A 12,699-nucleotide genomic window follows, 5' to 3' on the forward strand; every position below is an offset into this window, starting at 1 on the left:
CATCAGCTCCCCTGGTGTCTGCTGCCCCCCAACCCATCACCCTCCTCCGCTGTCCTGACTCCTGCCCTTCTCACTGCCCTCTGCCTTCCTGAGACCTGCTCCCCTCCACCAGCCTTTCTCTCCCCCTGGTGCCTACTCCGATCATGTGAGCTACCCCTCCTCATCCCCTCTCCTAACACCTCCCTCTACACACCTGCCCTGCCTCTCTCCTCTGGTGCTGGTCTCTCCCCTGCAGGTGTCTGCCCTTCTGCTTCACCCCCAGAGTCCCCTGGCACCTACACCTTCCCCTATCCCTGCACCCTCCTGGTGCCTCCCCCTTCCCTCACTGCCCCCACCCCCTCACCAACTCCTGCCCTCATTCCCCTTATGCCCCATGTGCCCTCACAAATGCCTTGCTCCATCCCTGCCTTCCTCATGCCCACCCCTTCTTTCAAGCCTTCTCCCAGCACCTCCCCTTCTCCCCTCTAGCCCCCAAATCCCTTTCCCTCTCCTCTCCCAGCATCACCCTGTCCCCCCTCCCACTGACATCTCCCCTCCTGCCCTTTCCCTCATTGTCTGCCCTTGGCCCCCCTGGCATTTGCCTCTCCTCTACCCTGTCCCTTAGCGCTTTCCCCTTTCTTCTCCTGACCTGCCCCCCTCCCCTCAGCACAATCCCCTTCCTCTCCCACTCCTTCTTCTTATTTTTCCCCCTGCCCTCCTCTTCCCTTTCTTACCTTTGGCTACTGCCTTCCAATTCGAGGGGCTGGAGTCAGAGCTGGCCCAGGCTACAGGCTGGCCAGGCCCTAGCTGGGGTGCCACCGGGGTGCCGCGTGGTGCTGCCAGGCCAGGCAGGGGCATCCCCAGGGCGCCACGTGGTGCTGCCGGGCTGGGGGGGGGGCATCTCCAAGACACCTCAGGGGAAGCCACACAGTGCTGCCGGGCGGGGGCATCCCCAGGGTGCCTTAGGGGGGCCACGCGGTGCTGTTGGGCCGGGCAGGGGCGCCCCCGGGTGCATAAGGAGCGGTGCTGCGGGGCCCAGAGTGCAAAAATGGCTTGGGTTGGCTGGCATTTGTAGTCAGGCCTCAGCTGCTTGTAGAGCTGGGCCGCATGGTTTGAAAGTCCCGGGCTGTGACGTCACGCCACAGTCGGGCATCTCACCTGTTGCGCGGCATTTCAGCACGCTGCACAGGCGCTCTCTCTGCCCCACAGTGCCCCATAGATGGCCGTGGGGAATTTAAAGTGAGGGTTTGCAGTGCCCCATCACAAATTCCTCTCCTCCAGCAGCTGCTAGCTGGCCTGAGATATTAGGGTGTGCCTAGGCATACCCAGCACACCCTGTGCGCATGCCTATGTATGCCACGTTCACCACTTCTGCCTTAGCCATAAGACTAGTTATGCTATTAAAGAAAGCTATGAGATTGGTTTAACATAATTTGTTACCTATCACCTTTTTATATTCCACATGTTTTGCAGATGAATTCCTTAATCACTTGCCTCATTATCTTCCCTGGCACAGAAGTTAAACTGACTGGTCTGTAGTTTCCTGGGTTGTTCTTATTTCCCTTGTTATAGATGGGCACTATATTTTCCCTTTTTCAGCCTTCTAGAATCTCTCTTGACTTCCATGATTTTTCAAAGATCATAGCTAAAGGCTCAGGTACCTCCTCTATCAGCTCCTTGAGTATTTTGTGATGCATTTCATCAAGCCCTGGTGACTTGGAGATATCTAACTTTTCTAAATATTTTTTTAACTTGTGCTTTTATTTTAACTTATAAACCTATCCCATTTCCATTACCATTCACTATGTTAGGCATCCTGACACCATCCATCTTCTCAATGAAAACTGAAACAAAGAAGTTGTTAAGCATCTCTGCCATTTCCAAGTTTCCTATTATTGTTTCTCTCTCCTCACTAAGCAATGGGCCTACTGTGTCGTTGGTCTTCCACTTGCTCCTAATATACCTGTAGAACATCTTCTTGTTGCCCTTTATAGCTCTAGCTAGATTTAGCTCTTTTTGTGCCTTTGCCTGTCTAATCTTGCCCTTGCATACCTGTGTTGTTTGCTTATATTCATCCTTTGTAATTTGATCTAGTTTGCACTTTTTATATGGCTCCTTTTTTATTTTTAGATTATGTAAGATCTGCCGGTTGCTCCTTTAAAAAACTGCCAACTCTCTTCAGGTTCTTCCCCCCCCCCCCCCCTCCTCCCAGTCTTGCTTCCCATGGGACCTTACCTACCAGATCTCTCAGTTTACTAAAATCTGCCTTCCTGAAATTCATTGTCTCTGCTTTTTCTGTTCTCCCTTCTACCATTCCTTAGAATAATTAATTCTATGCTTTCATGATCAGTTTCACCCAAGCTGCCTTCTACTTTCAAAATTTCAATCAGTTCCTCTCTGTTTGTTAAAATCAAATCTAGAAAAGTTTCTGGATGGAAGATGGGAACTCCTTGATGACATTGTAAATAATCTACAATTATTTGCACTAGAAAGTAGTTTCACCTGGGTTGTATATGTTTAGTTTGTTCTCATATTGATTACATGGCATGATAAAAGATAACATGAAAAAACATTACTGTGATTATGACTATGGTATTTTATAAAGTTGACAGGATGGAAATGCACACAAAATAGGATTGCCACTTCACATTCCATAAGGTTTAATATACTGTTATCAAGCATGTGTGTATGGCATATCTTTAACAATAATATATATTAATCGTCTGAAAATTATATAGTAAGTGGATCTGTCCTATTTCAGAGGACTATTTACATTGATGACTATCATGCATAGCACAGAACACGAATTGGATTTCTATTCAATAAAACTTATTTTTTGTGGAGCCACATCAAATGTCATAGTAATGCTAACAATATAAGTTATTTGACCAGAGGCTATATTTTTATATTATAGTGGAATAAAAACACACTCCAAGAACAGCTAATAGACTACTTGAGTTCACAAGTATCAAATTCAATCTATATTTCTATGCATTCTATAGGATTAGAAAGCATATATTTTTGCACCACTGGCAACTATATAATCATGTTTCTAATTGTCTCTGCAGTATATGTTAAAAAATAAGGAAAATCTGTCAACATGGTTAGGCTTTGAATTATAATTCTCATGCAGTCCTGCGCAAAAATAGTTGAATAGTTATATTTTGAAATAATTTCTTTCATTCTCAGCATCTGAAACAAAACTGTGCTGGGAACCCAAACAATGAGTGGGTGAGGAATATCTTCTGAGCTGATATCTTCAAAAGAAGTAGAATTACATCTGCACAGGAGAATAAATTGTTCAGGGATATATGAAAATAAAGATGCCATCTGCATAGAAAAGTATAAATAACTCAAGGGAAATCTTAAAATAACTAGAATAAAATTCTGCAATAGGGAGTTTGAAAGAAAAAGGCCAATGACCAATATGGAAATTATGTTTAAAACATTAATAGAAATGATAAAATGTCTCTACCGACAGAGGAGGAATAAAAGAAGACCTTGCTTCATGGATATGTTCCACTTTCAAACACTGGCTACTTTAAATGCAGCTTCCCCAAAGGAAAACAAATCTCTGAGCAAGAGAACTGGCGCAATCCCACTTTGGGAACAGGCTCTGAAGCACAGACACACCAAATGGCAATTCTTCCCTAGAGGCTGAAATGAAGTAATTGTGACTTGCAAATATATGTAGGGTGGACCTTGTTTCACCCATGTGCAGTTATAAACTGAAATATTCTCCATGTTCATAAAGGAAGCTGCTATATCATGGATGGTATGAGAAGTAACATTATCTTTAGTCGCAGATTTGCCAGGTCCACAAAGTGAAAAATTAATCAGACAACCATAGAGACATGATCCTTTTCATAATAGTAGTTTTTCTTGAACTGGCATCAAAAGAAGCAAAAAGCCAGGTGAACTTGTAAAGATCTTTAACTCACTTCAAACAAAACCCCAAGGATCTTTTCACACTCAGTTTGTGGTGAATACCCTCACCAGAATAAATATGAGCACCTAAGAATGACTTTGGCATTATGATAACTTCATTAAAATATAATTCCTTCACCATCTTTCAAAGGCAATCAGGATGAGTACAAAACACCTGTTAAAAATCTGTTATAAGGTGGATCAGCCACTTTTGAGTTGAAGTCATTACTAACAGCAATATTACTAAGAGATAGGAAATCTGAATTTATAGCCATTCAAGAGGGGCTTTCATCAGGACTGTGATGGGGTGAATCTACCCCACACTAAGAGGCAGGGAGTTGCCCTGGCCCAGCTGGCCGAAAAGGCCCCATCCCTACAGCCTTGCTGGACATGCTCCCAGGGAAGTCAGGGTATAAGAGACCAGGGAGACACTCAGTCGGGGCTCGTCGCCAGAGGGGAAGGAGCTCAGGCCAGAGATCCTAAACAGCAAGCCTCCACCGCAGCAGCCCTGCAACAGCAGCCTCCACCGCAGTAGCCACAGCCCCAACGACCGCCCCGGCCAGTGAGGTCATCCAGGAGGCTCCGAATCATTGAGCAATGCCTCGAGAGCTGAGCAGTGCTCCAGGAACGGTAGGAAGTGGCCCAGGACGGGGGAGGATCGTCCTCCGGGAGCTCAGTGCACTTCGGCAGGGATCCCCGCTGAACAGGCAGTGGAATCCTCCATTGCCAACAGGACTCTGGGGTGGACCCAGTGGAGCAGGAGGGCCCGGGTCCCCCTACCTCCCCACGCCACGGTAGCCCTGCTCCCTGGCACTTTGGGAAGCTTACCTATGGACTAGGCCTCTAGGTCATAGAGGGAACTATATTTTGGGACTAGGCCTGCAGGACTGTAAATACCCTAATAAAGAGGACTGCACTTTGAACTGGGCCAGAAGGCTGTATATACCCTGACAGAGCAACATTTAGCTATAAATTGAGTCTACGAGACAGGTTGGCCCTGCGGAAAGGGAGCCCTAACCTAGACTTTGGGGACTTCTAGACTATCAAGGGGGCTTGCCCCTCAACAAGGACCATGACTGCATTAATAATCCATGATGTAGATTGGTTTTGTACTGCCTTTTTATTAAAGATTTTTTTATAATTTTTGTTGGTATTTTTAGTGTAGTCTTCAAATGCACCAACCTCATTAAAGAACCTGATAACAAAGGGCTGTAGAGATTCACATCAGCTATCTCACCTACTTCATAATAGGTCTACATTTGAATGTATTTGAAAGTGCAGAAGTGCATGGTAGAATGTAGTAGTAGCAATCTGGAGGTTTTGGCAGCTGAAAGGGACATTTAAGCCTGTGGCATGTATGAAAGCATGGAGGAAGTTTGAGTTTTGGAAGTTGGGAGATAGCTGAGATTTTTGTGCAAACAAAGCTTCTCTTCTTTCATTCTATGGATGGAGAAGACATGAAATGTGAAGGGTTTTAAATTCCAAGTTACCACTGACAGCCACAATTAATCTAATCTCCATTGCTAGTGCATCCTACAATAGTGAGTAATGGTGTGGCTGGGGAAAAAAAATCAAACTCTGAACAAAATAATCGTTCATAATCATTATCTCTGGTAAATTTTGAAATTACCGGGAAATAAACATTTGTTTTGAATTATCCTTTGCATTTTTTTGTTTTTGTTTTTTATTTAAATTGTCATTTTATTTTGATGTTCTATATTTGGGATCTGGGGGCAGTTTCTTCTATTTTGTACTCTTTAACCCCTATTTTTTCCACTGAAAAAGGTTAAAAAAAGGAGAGAAAAGCCTAAAAAACAAAACTGGAAAATACCTATCAATAACAACAATTTAATTTAAAAATATATTCAGAAGTCAATGTTTTGTTTCAAAACCATTTTTTTCCCATTCATAATTTTTCCATAGGAGAACCAACATTTTTCTATTGCATTTTTCCAATTTTTCCATGATTTACAGTTAAATCTCATTTTTTTGGAAGGATATTGCTCCAAGTGAACATTTTATTTGCTGTAATGGATAAGCACATTAACTAGATGTTTCCACTTCAGCATTCAACAGTGAAATAATAATCATCAAACTGTCATTATTAGATTTCAGAATTAACATTCTACTTAGATGAAGAGGGAAATTCACATCTCTCAAAAACATACTTTCCAGTTATCTGCAGAGTTAAGTAGGCGCCCTTTAAATCAATTCAGAAATGTATTCCAATGATACTGGAAGACCCATTATATCACTCTGAGAGCAGAACTCAGTCTTCTATTTCGATCACATTGACCTGCCACTTTAAAACTTAAGTTATAAAATGTTATTCCTGTGGGAGCAGACAGGATCCTGCTCAAAGACCAGCTGTCAGGGTCAGTATTCTCCCAAGAACAACCAACTGGAGCTACTACAATGAATTATGACCCATAATTAACAGTATTGATATGAAAAGCATCATTGATAATTTAAGGTCACATTTAGATTAATGGGACAGTTCGTACCTCTCAGAGTTATTGTTTAAAGCTACTGTAAACTCATAGATATCACTGCACTAGTTACATTTGGTTCATGCTTTCAAAAATGTATTCACATAACAGGCAGGGAGTGATTTACAATTTTTTTGTTTTTAATGAAATCCAAAATTCTGATGCATGGCAGCTTGGGACAAGTGCTGGTATGGTATCATACTGCCATGTATCTCAATTTGAGCCCTGTGTATAGGGAAGGGAGGGAGATCAATGGCTTGATTTTTGAGAGGACATCAAAGGCTTGGATCATACACACCATATCTAAAATGGGTGAAATTCTGACTGCATTAAGTCAATGCCCTCATTGGATTACATGAGGTCAGCATTTCATCCCTTGTCTTTCTCATGCTCCTCTAACATATGTGGCAACTTGTGGTGCACTATGAAAATTGTTAATAATAATAAATAAAATACAAAATACAATATAATAATAATCTTATAAAATATTTTTGAAAGTTTGTTTGTTTGTCCCAAAAGATCTCAGAAATGGTAAGCGCTAGAAACACCAAATTTTGCATGGATACTATTGATTTCCTAACTTAAATAACTGGATTGGTTAGATCTCAAAATCAGTTCCCCCGGTTCCCCCAGAACCCCAATTGGGCCCACTGATAATTAGCTTTTAGTAGCGCCTTATCATAGGCATTTGCTGGACTCTTCTGTTAAGTGTGTCACATAAACAGCAGCTACAAGATCTTAGAGGATAAAGCATGTGGGCACCTGCAGCACCATCAAGGGAAAGCTCATGGGGGAGAGGCTGCAGTGGGGCAGAGAATCAGCAACCTCCCCTATAGTAGGGCACCAGCAGATCTCCAGGACAGACCCAAATGTGGCTGATGCTGGCTGGGAAAGCCTTGCTTATTGTGGCTGGGAGAAGCCTTCAGCTATCACAGCCTCTCAACATCTTCACACAGCCGGGCTATGACTGAACCCCTTTTGGAAATTAAAGTTGCTTCCCTCCCCCTATACCCAAACGAGCCATCCCACCACTCGCCCTCCTTTGGGCTGTGTGCGTTCTCCTGACAGGGCTGTGTGCATTATCAGAAAGTGCCATGGGCATTATGCACTTTGCAGGATTCAGCTCACAGTACAAAGAGCAGGTGGGTAGGAGGACAAGGTTTTGAGCACCATGTAGCCTCAGGAGGACACGGTACACGCGTGTGATGGGGTGGCTGGGTTTGAGGGAGAAGACCCCACTCCCCACACTGAACGGGCGCTTTGCCCCAGCGCTGCGTGGGACAAGCAGCTATGCCAGGTTTGCTCGGAAGCCGCGGCCCGCGCATGCATGGAGATCCCCAGTGCTGCCAGACCAAGCGAGGGGAGAGCGCAGACGCCAGCATCTGGAAAAGCGGGCGCTGGCTTTGAAAAGGGAGGCCCCGACACAGGAGAAAGGGGAGCGAGGCGAACTGGGGAGAGGAGGTCACCACAGGAAGAGGAGCGCTGCCAAGGAGGAGGAGAAAGCGAGACCAATGGCAGGAGCAGCGGAGGAGGCAGAGAGTCGAGCGAGAGGGAAGGAAGCATCCCAGGACAGGGCAGAATATTGCTCACGGGCCAATGAGTTGCAGTACAGCCCCCACCGGCCGAACAGGTGGTTTTTGACCCTATTCTTAGGGTCCTGGTCTGAGACCTGGAGTGAGGGAGGGCCCAGGTCTCCCTTCCCTCTCAAGGCACAGGTATCTGTGGACTAGTGGAATGGACTACAACGAAAGCGAGGGGGAGTTAAGCATGGAGAGACCAAGGGTTCATGGGTGGAGAGTAACTCTCAGGGAGGGAAGTCCACCCCCCTGGAGAGGGGACAGTAACGAACTATAACAACTCAGAATAGCCTATTCTCATTAGAACAGGTACGTTCAGGTGCTGCATGTTCTGATCATCTAGATATCACTAATTGCACCTGGTCTGACGGTCTTTCGCTCTGTCTGATCAATACAATCGGTCCAGCTGCCACTAGGAAGTCCATTCAGGTTGCCCCATGGAGCATGCACTGAAGGCACTTGGGGAGTGGCTACTTGGGGAGCAATGGTTTGCTGCTGCTGCAGAGCCCAGGAGACATCCTCTCCATTTCTCAGGGCTTCTGGCAAGGAGGCTGCAGGCATTGGTTTGCATAGAGTCTTTATGGGAAGATGGGCCTTCCTGATTTGTGGGGATTGAGAAAGGAGACCCTATGGGATTTATCATTTTGTAAGCACATCACTAGCTATGTTAATGTAATTGACGTAGTTCATTCATCACACCTTTTACTGTATTTTCCCTGGGCGAAGCTGGGTATTTCTGCTAGTAAATAATAAAATCAGATAAGTATGGATATGTGGAAGGGCCAGTCTGATCATATCTATATCTGTTTATAGATATAGATATCTGTGTATATGTATAAATCCACTTAATTGAATTTGATGGAGATAATCTGGCATAAATCTGGATTGAGAACAGAATTTGGCCTATTAACTTTTTGATGTTTAGCTGAATCAAACCTTTGAAATTTGTTCATCTCTACCAAAAATATCGAATGATTTACCTTCCTTAAAATAACATACAGATCTCAGCCAAAGCAGGTTGTCAGTTCCATTTTCGATTATCAAGCAATCTTTCTATAAAACTGTCACCGTTCTTGTCTGTCTGTCTGTCATGGGAGAGGAGGAAAGCAGTATTTCTCGAAAGTTGTTTAAAATATGTATGGCAATGTTAAATCAATGCCACGTCTCTGCCTGTGAGCGTACTTTCCATCTGTGTGGCCTGCCTATGAAAAGGAGCATGAGAGGAGTCATTTCTGTTAACACAAGAAAGCTTGACCTTTGATACAAAGTTGTAAGAGTGCAAAATGAAGAGGTTCAAAACTCTGAGGAAGACCTGGAGGAAGACAAACAAGGAGCAGAAAATCCACCATAAGATTTTACAAATCTTCTAGAGGAAGAAGCTATGGGTAACAATTTCTGCAAACAAATGTGTTTGATCTTAATGAACTTTTTGGAGGCTTGAACATCTTGCTCTTCTGTGATCTCCTTCAACTTCCACCAGTATCAGGCAGTCCCATTTATAAGCAACCTGTTTCAATGAGACTCACTGTGCTGCTCTGGTGCCTCTTTAGCTTTTGTGAGTTGACTGAAAACATGTGACAGCAAGGGGATACAACATTTATCAACATTTTAAATAATTTTCAAAAGGAAAAACTCACACGAGGACAACTAAATATTTTACTGCGTAAATGTGAGGAAAGCAAACAACAAGGGAACTTTTCACCCAGAAAAGCTCTGAGAATCATGCCAATTTGTAAAATGGTAGATGACCACAATAATCAAGTTTGGTACACTTTAGACAATGCGAATCTCCAAATGTTCACAATCACAGTGAAAGATACCCTCACTGAGCACAAAAGACGAGTGCCTAACCTTTATCAAGCTACCCCAACAAAGATTGATCGAATGGCAGGCATTCCAAAGAGAATTGTAATACATCTGGGAGCTAAAGTTATGCTTCAGTACAATGATGACCAAGCAAAAGGCTTGGTCAAATGCAATATTGGCACCATCACCAATATAATATGACCCTATTTCCGCTGCAACCAAATTCACAAAACCGATATCCCTAATGTTGACATTGGATTCGAAGGCCATGTCGCAAAGCACATCATCGAGCCAATCACATGTCAATTTCAAGTGAATTTTGGATACGTCTTGATGGAGCGCCAAATGCTTCCAATCATCCGTGCTTATGCAGTCACCAACCACAAACTACAAGAGACTCAGGTGGATAAAGTAGTTGTGAACCTTGGCTCTCAATACTTTGTGCCAGCTTATTTGTTGTGCTCAGTCAAGTCTGTTCTATGGAAGGCGTAGAGATCAACAAAATCAATCCAAACAAATTAATGGGCAACAATATTTGTCATAAAGACATCTTCGGAGAATTACACCGCCTTCGAAGTCTTCCTCCTTGTAACCAACAAAACAAATGATCGCTCACCTCCATTACTTTATCCTTGTCATAAACACAACAACTGATTTTAATTAAAAATGTAAATACAGGAAGTCCCCGGGTTTGTTCTTAAGTTGAATCTGTATGTAAGTCGGAACTGGCGTCCAGATTCAGCCGCTGCTGAAACTGACCGCCAGTTCTGACTTACATAGGGTATGTCTACACTACCCCGCTAGTTCGAACTAGCAGGGTAATGTAGGCATACCGCACTTGCAAATGAAGCCCGGGATTTGAATTTCCCGGGCTTCATTTGCATACTCCTCGTGAAATGAGGAGTAACGGTAGTTTGAACTAGGAAGCCTAGTTCGAACTACCTAGTTCGTGCCCCGTGTAGCCGCGCGGCATGGGGTTCGAACCAGCGGGGTTTTAAAAATGGCGGCTCCCCGCTTATGCAAATGAAGCCCGGGAAATTCAAATCCCGGGATTCATTTGCAAGTGCGGTATGCCTACATTACCCTCCTAGTTCGAACTAGGAGGGTAGTGTAGACATACCCTCACTTTTTATTTTTTTAAATCACATTTAATGCTGAATTGCAAAGGGTGACAGAACATTTTCAGAAATAATGTGAAATTTTGGAAACTCTAAAAGATGTAATGTTGACCTTACACGTCTGTCTTTTTCTTTCTTTCTTCTGAATGCTTATGAACTTATTCTGAATGTAAGTGTTTCAAGGATCAGTTTCAAACAGTGGGGTTTTTTTTGTTTTTTTTACTCTGAGGGGTCATAGGAATTTTCTCAGCACTCTATTCTAATTTGCAGTTTTACTATAATAAAAGCCTCAAATATATTGCTACTGTCTAGACGTTTTATCTGAAACAAGTGTCCTTTGTAGTCTCAGAGGACTTTTCTGTTTTATTTCCAGTAAATCAAAGTCTGTGAAGAGCTTTGGTTCTTATTAAGACATACCCTTCACAGTCCAGTGATTGCCAACGTTTGCAAGCCATTGACAGTTCATTTACATATAAGTGATGACTTCCATCAAGGAGTTGGCTCAAAAACACAATGGACATTTAGAGCATATCCAATATTTCTTGTTCTTTGATTAGCATCAAGTACCAATTTATATATAGAAACTGACTATTGAAAAGTGAAAGATTCTTGTCACTAACCTTACACTGTCTTCTACAGATCTGGACTGATAAACTGTCACTGAACTAAAAGCACGTTCATTTCTCTGAAGAAACATGTAGAACAAGTTGAGATCAAGAAGCATCAATACAGTTATAAGTTTCATAGATGACAAACCTAGCTGGATTTATTGGTAGCAGGAATTACCCCTCCATAAGACAGGTACACAAGTGCAGTGTCTAAACCTGACAACAATGTTATCTCTAATTTATTACCAGTGCCCATTGGTCTCACTGGTAAAGTTATAACAATAAATGGTCTGGTAGCACTTTATAGACTAACAAAACATGTAGATGGTATCATGAGCTTTCATGGGCACAGCCCACTTCTTCAGATGACCAGAGTTTTCTGGTAAATTAAAGTTATGGCATGCTTTTACCATCATGTCATCAAACACCATTCTGAACAGGGTTAGCTAATGTACTGGCAGATATGTTGTTTCTCCATAGCAAATTATGGGTCCCATTTTTGCCTATGAATACAAGAGCTAGAAGAGTAACTGTCTGGATAGTGTAAACAGGATGCTTTTACAATTCATTAATAGCATATGTTTGTCTTAAATCCCTTTAGTAGTCAGGAGTGTGATGTGGCTGTGGAAAATGCAAATTTAAGTGCAATCTAAACTATTACCTGTAAACACATGCCCTGGTTGTCAAACTATGCCTAGGAGTTACTAACAGGGAACCTACCTTAAACTGCCTCCCTCTCCGTCCCCAAAACAAACAACCATTAAAATAAAATACTTCATTACAAACACAATTGTCCCCCTGCGGAGATGAGAATGAATGTCCCATGCACAACAGATGTTATTCACCTCACTTAATGCAGTATTGGGAGGAGCTTAGGTACAATGTTGCTGAAGGCACTATAGGAACACATATTGAACACAGACAAATGCACTTTAAAAGCCTCTAATTTTTCCAAAACAGCCATAGGGAAATGCCCATTCCTGAGCATTCCTTCCAGATGCTGGTGGCTGCTGGATTATATGATCTGCAGACACATCTATTGGCATAATTATTTTATTGGTTTTGTGAAAAGCTGGGGAAAGGAAATAGTTCCTCTCTCAGGCCATGAAGCAGTAGCTGAGATTCTCCAGGGAGGATACTTACGCCTAACAGCTGGAATAGTTTAGATGATTTTACTGTGTCTCCTGTGAGAGCA

Source organism: Pelodiscus sinensis, chromosome 5 (assembly GCF_049634645.1).
Source record: "Pelodiscus sinensis isolate JC-2024 chromosome 5, ASM4963464v1, whole genome shotgun sequence".
Classification (NCBI taxonomy): Eukaryota; Metazoa; Chordata; order Testudines; family Trionychidae; genus Pelodiscus; species Pelodiscus sinensis.